Below are 7,010 nucleotides of genomic sequence, written 5' to 3'. Positions count from 1 at the left end.
TATAACCCAATCCATTTAATATCTGTGGACGCAGTTTTCTAAACATTTATAAATGCACACTACATGATTAAGCCCCCCGACCTTTATCCACACACAGCTGCTGTCTTAGTCATCTTACTATTTATAATATTTACTAGATATTTACTACAATAATTTCTAATTTTGCACACACTTACACAAACACTGTTAAATTTCAGAAATATCTTTAAGCTACCAAAAACGTCAGCTTCAATTACAAGATTATTTTAATAGGTGAACATTCAAACATTTAACTCTGAAATTTAAATTCATCATGTCCTGACCTTCTTCTAAGACTTACTTAACTCCACCTTCTACAAAAAGAAATCGACTTTTGTTATAAGACAAACTAGTAATAGCCAACTAACTACTTAATAGCCAACACTGAGAGAGGGGATTACACCATGACTCTCGACTGCTCTACAGGACTGACTGAGATGGAGATGAACCAACTCTTTATCATTCTGTTGGAGAAAATACATAACATAAGACTTCCATCACAGAGGGAAGAAGGGGAGAACGTGGACGGGGGATGAGAGGATAGAAGGTTAAAGCTAGAGATGAAGAAAAGTTAAGGAGGTGGCCCAGAATTAAAAAGGTTTGAAGGGAAGGAGAACGTGGAGGAGGAGAACAGTGGAGGCTAATGAGCTGGAGCATCGCAGCAGGAAATCAGGATGCAGTTTATTCTACTCACACTGCTAATGACTTCCACTAAAGAATGACACAGTCAATTTTTTAAAGGCTGCAACTTTGACTAAAGGTTTGCAGTAATGACTCTCAGCAAAGACCTTCACAGGCATTTACTAATGACTTCTACGAGGACTTTTAACACAGATTTTTACTGACTAACTCACTAATGACTTTTTAATGATGTTTACCAACAACTTCTACTAAAGTACTTTCTACCTCAGGATTCACTACCTCACAGTCCCTTTCTTTCCGGCACTTGTCGTTGGTCTGCTTCAAGTTCTTTGAGGGCAGCGCACCTGCCATGCCAGGCGGTGATGAAGCCAGTCAAGATAGTCTCAGTTGACTAGGTTCAGGTACCAAAACTACTTAGTTTTTAGGTTTTGGAAGATCCAAGTCTCCTGGGTGAAAGTCATGTGTTTGTTCGATCCATCCATCCACCCTAAACATTTGTGGACTTTTTTGCTCTTTACACTACGTCACCTTGCTCTGAGCATCTAATTCTGCATAACCATTCTTCAGATGGGTTTACAGAGTTAGTTGAAAGCCTGATGCGTCTAATGGAGACACTCAACGGTGACTTGAGACCGGGCTGCTATTTCAGACGGCAAGTAAACCAGTCCAGAGTAGGCAAGTCGGGACCATATGAGGAGGCCATTTGTTTGGCTGTGATATATTGTTCAGACACTATATCTTTGATCATTATAATTGCTTTTGGTCACACAAGGGGGCTTAATAGAAAAAATCTCAAAGCCTCACATCGATAAACACATCTGTCCTGACTTGCTGTTTGTCTGCCAGCTTGATAACAATTACAGCCCATAAAATTACTGTCCAACACATACTGAAAGATTATTTTGCTTTGATGACAGCTTCTATCTGGTTGAGCTCAGTGGGATCATCATTTGTTGTTCAACAGGACGATGACTCAGAACACACCTCCAGGCTGTCTGAGGGCTATCTGACCAAGAAGGAGAGTGATGGAGTGCTGCCATCACAACACCAGATCAGATGGTTTGCGGTGAGTTGGACCTCAAAGTGAAGGAAAAGACGCCAGACGGGCTGAGAGAAAGCCAACTGAGTGCAAAGTTGTGAAGGCTGAAAGGCTGTTTTTAAACTTTTGACTGGTACTATATACAGTATATAGTCTAATCACTGAATAATTGCTGTCCAACTGTGATCCAATTTGTGTTGACAGTCCATATTTCTGGCTCTTTCTGACAGAACTCATCCAGCCTCGCAGGATCAATAACAGCATCCTGATCTCTGTGTGTGTTGTTATCAGATGCTGGACTTGTTCCCTCATTTTGCTCCTGTTGTTAAGAGTATCTTGTTCACTTTCAAAGGATCACATCCAAAATCTGTCAGCCGGTCAATAAACCACAGTAAAGATCTACAGCAGTCTTTAAGCGTGACACTTTATGTGCCTGCAGCTTTCTAGCTGATATATTCACACCGTCGGCTCAAGACTGTTTCACAAACCTTTGTTTAAACATGTTCAGTGTGTCCTTGTCAAGGTCTGAGTCTGGAGTCACAGCTGCAGCTGAAAACAATACGACACAGATAGTAAGACAGTGAGCGTAGAATAATGTTATCAGTCATAATGAGATGGACTTGCAAATGGACTTGCAAGTGTGTGTTAAGATCTCCTTTCCCTCAACTTTGATTAAAATGTTGCACCTAACTTGCCTTAGCGTTAGCTTTTATTATATGATAGTGTGTTAAGTGTCTGAGTTGGGAAAGCAGATTTCAATAGAAAAGCAATACAGAGGACGTGATTTATAGCTGCTACTTGAATTATTTGATTTATTCTGCCCCCAAGTGGCCAAAACATACAAACAAATAAAGACCAAAACATCTTTTTGGCTTTTCAGCTGCTGGATATTCGACTTTCCTCACCAGTTAGTCTTTAGCTTTGTGATTTGATGCTGAGCAGATGGCGTACAGCGAGTTTATCGTCACTCTTTACTGTAAACATCTGCCTGCCACGGCTGGAAAATGATCCGTCGTTAATTACACAAAATACTGATTGATCAGTAGAGCTTCAAGAGGCGACACACCCAACAGGAAGACAGACATGACATTGGATTTTCTTCATACCAAAGCAGACAGTCTCCGAGGTCTCATCTCATCCATTAAAGACCATCACATTTGGAGTGAATGGGAGATCAAACGCACCACAACAGACCAGAGAGTCTCCCGTCTGCAGAGAGCAGAGCGCTGCTGCAGCTCAGGGATTATTCAGGGAGATGGATGGAAAGGAGCAGGTTTAAAATAGACTGGGCTGCCAGACAATGATCCATGTGTACAGTAAATGAAATGTCTGGAGAGCTGAGAGGTTCTGATAAAGGATCATAACACACATAGATACTCACTCACATACACTCACATTATGCTTATACCAGCGTGCCGTCTGTGACAGGCTCTGTGTGTTGATACAAATCGTCCTGTTTGAATAGTGGCTCCGCTGAGGACCCATCTAGATACACTATATATTAGTCGAGTGCCGCTAGATGCAACACAGTCTTTATAGGCGTATCAATAGAGGGAAGTGCAGACGGGCGGCATGTCTTTGTCAGGTTATTTCCTCCATGTAGGGTCACACTATCAGATAACTGCAGGACACGCTTCTGAAAATGGTGACCCAGATTTGAACCGTTTATGTCTCTTTGTACACATTTTAATCTACTGTAGTGCACATGTTCCATATAGCTTTCGTTACTGATAATTCATACAGATTTTGCATTATGTGACATATTTATGTATCCAACCATCCACTTTCCACCTCTTATCCAGGTGTGTGGCAACAATATAGGAAAAGCGAGTGCTCTTCGGCACAGCCTCAGCCACACGGCCTCCAGCTTTCCTGAGGAAGAGGAGGTGTTCCCGGGTCAGGTGAGATACGTTACATCTCCAGGGCTTCAGGCGGCGTCAGATGCATGAAGTCCTCCTGGCTGTAAGAGCCCTTCATCCTGTGGCTACACGTGAGAAACTGTGGCTTCGAATCGTGTCAACCTGGAGGTCACGTTCTGAAGTCAAAGTCATTCTCGTCAGTGAGAAGTCAGTCTGTCCAGCTGACGCCGGTTCAGAGGCATCGCCTTTAAGTGGTGTTCAGATAAACAGAGACAGAGCCGATGCAGTGAGCTGCAGGGAAAGGCAACGTGTCATCCGACAAAAAAGTTGAACTTGTTGAAATTATGCATCATTTTGCGTCTGGCCAATCAAATGCATGCATGCTGACATTCCTGATATAGTGAGTGATCGTCACACCAAAAGGAGAAAAGTGTAAGCTAGTAAGTGTAAGTGTAGCTTTCCACGGTTATGACATCCTTCCTCACAGTATTAAAAAATGTCGTGCAGTGTTTTGGGACCTGATAAGCCTTCAAACTCATGGACCAACACTTAAAATGGCCTCCCTGAATAGTGTTTCATCGTCTCATCTTTACTTGTGGCAGCTCGCCTGAACGCCTGGTTAGCTTTAATGGGACCATTTTCCCTCGGTGGACCCTCTCTATTGCCCCTGACAGCAGAGCGCCAGTGGTCATGGGGCCATGCAAATCTGTCCACTGTGATAAGGCAATGACTCATGAATGGATTGTCTTTTTTTATTATGAGTACATGAAACACACAGTCTGCACAGAAAGGTTCAGCTCAGTGCAGAGAGGGTGGTTTAAGATAAAGGTTAGCCTTCGCCCTCTCTGTATGTACGTCCATCCTGATCCAGCCATCCTGGAGTAAACGATCCAGGTGTGAATGATTCCAATCCCACATACAACCAACCCAAATTACATGTTCTACTACATCTTGCAGCAAATCCAGAGAAATCTTGTGTACCTCAGCTGTTCAGCTCATCCTGGAGGATGTGTGGTCAGATTATTTTACGAGGTTATGAAATGATTGCTGGAATATATAAACAACTTTCTCACATCCACATTTACATTATACTTGTAATCTTGCTGAGAGATACATTTTGCTTGTAGAGGTAATAAGAAACCACAAGCTACAAAGCCTTGAGCCCCTGTGCTTGTAAGGCATAAAAGGATAATATATTGTTTTGTTTTTTGCTCTCCCTGCACTAATGGTTGCTTGCTTGGGGATTTATTCAAGATCCTTTCTTTGCTGTTCCACTTGAGTGAGTTGCTTTGCATTAGAGCATCGATTAGACACCTATAGTTAAACGTAGTGATGTCGCCTGCAGCAGAGATTCAGTTCGAGGCGCGCAGACACAGAGAGAACGAGCCAGGGGGAAACTGATCCCAGCGCAGCCGCAGAGGGACTCGTGACAGACTGTTTCTCCCTGCGTGGCTGCTTTAAAGACAGGCAGCAAACTCATTCAGCAGGACAGACAAATAGTAGGGACAAACCTCAGCAGGCATCACACACACACACACACACACACACACTGCTGGAAAATCTATAACTCTGCTGGAGTCTTTGAAGAGTAATAAAACTGCTCACATATAAAAACTGCAGGTGCATCTATGCAGAGACAGAAAACACTCTGATGATAAAAGCACATAAAGAAAACACACTCACACACATATAAGGCAAATGTCCATCCCATCCATACACCTTCCAGCTTTTATGATTTTTTGGACTGTTTTTCACCAACAGATGAAAGTGAAGCTACACAGCAGGAACGAAGAAGACAGTCAGCCCCGCTGTTCCAGCATATAACAGGTAGTTGTACTATTGCACATTCTGCCTTTAAAGCACAGATGCAGTTTTACTGGCACACACACCAGCCGCCATAATGTCACATAAATAATTTATCCCCCTCAGTCAATTCTAGCGAGCGACAAACTCGCCCTTATGCTAGGACGCGTCGCTCTTGTGACTATAGTCGTGGCACAACTGATGACACCTTTCAAACACTGAGCTGACAGTGACGGATTGTGTTTTCCTAAATGATCACCAGGTAGCCGATGTTGTTGTGTTGTGAGAAGCAGAGACGGTGGAGGACGTCAGCGTTTGGCACATGACATGAAGAGCTTTCACTCACCTCTGATGGATTCTTCTTCAGCACAATTACCTGTTCTGACTGTCATCACCTGCGCGTGCATCTATTGTGTCACTGTGAATGATTTCAGGACGTCATACCTCACTTTGTGTATCGCTGTGAGACGTGTTTGCATTCACATATTATTTGCAATTTATGACACACAAGACAGAAGGAAACAGTTCAAAGTGGCTTTTGAAAATTTGAAATTTTTCACAGCACAAAAAAACAAAAACGAACACACAAGCATGACAGAGTAAAGAAAAATAAAAGAAACCGCCAGCTCACAGGATTTGCATGTCAATCCGTGCAAACACTGAAATGTCCACAATTGGATTGAGGGTCAGAAATGCGAAAGAGTCCAAAGCCTAGACAGCTGAAATCCAGGTGAATCAAAGCACAATAAAACACAACACAGTCTCATGCAGTTAGCTCACAGGCTGACATGTCTCCTTCCTAATGTTCAATAATGCGTCCTCAGAGCTTGAGAAACTTGTCTGTTGGTCAAAGGCTGCTGAATCTCTTCAAGGTTCAAACAGGAAACCGTAAACTGAGATATTTTTTTAAAGCAAGGAGAGGAAACTGATTCGCACTCTGTCAGGAAAGCCCTTTTTGCCTCGACCACAGCGAGCAAGAGGGCCGGATGTAATGCTGAGGGAAGAGTCAAAGGGCAGCTGGGAGACAGACTGTCAGGGATTAGCTGTCTGTTGTGTGTGTTGCTTAAAAATGTAACCCCAGAAGCTCTTCGCTTCGGACAAGACCAGAAAATCTGACCTCTGATCCCATCACCTGACTCGCACTCATCACATGTAGCAGAGGCGGAAAGATTCTGGTCAGTTTTGGTCTTAAAATGCAGCCAGTGGACGACTTTAAACTGAACAGGACGGAGATCAGCTGGGGGCTTCAGGATGGAGTTCAGTGTTTGACCTCAGTGTCACCTCAGTGACGCTTGCGTAAGTATGAATTTCATGTTTCATTTGACATTTGTCTGCGTTCTCCTCCTCAAACTGACGGCTCAGTTTGGGACGCCACAGTTTCATTAACCCCTGACAGCAGCCGCTATTCTTCAGGGATCCTCGCTCTCAAAGACTGCAAACCAGTGTAGAAACTGCAGTCAGCTCCCATTCAAATGACTCATGATGTGACTGTTGAGAGGGAAGGATGCGATGCTACACAAACAACAACAAACCAAAACATAAAACATGGTGACATGCTCTCCCCAAAGACGAATGAGTTTCCCGTCCATTACCCCCAGCTCATTCCAGCCGCGCGGCCTCCGTCAGCATCGGCGTTGCCGATCGGTGGC

This window comes from Chelmon rostratus, chromosome 12 (assembly GCF_017976325.1).
Source record: "Chelmon rostratus isolate fCheRos1 chromosome 12, fCheRos1.pri, whole genome shotgun sequence".
Classification (NCBI taxonomy): domain Eukaryota; kingdom Metazoa; phylum Chordata; class Actinopteri; order Chaetodontiformes; family Chaetodontidae; genus Chelmon; species Chelmon rostratus.
Note: the sequence above shows the minus strand (reverse complement) of the source record.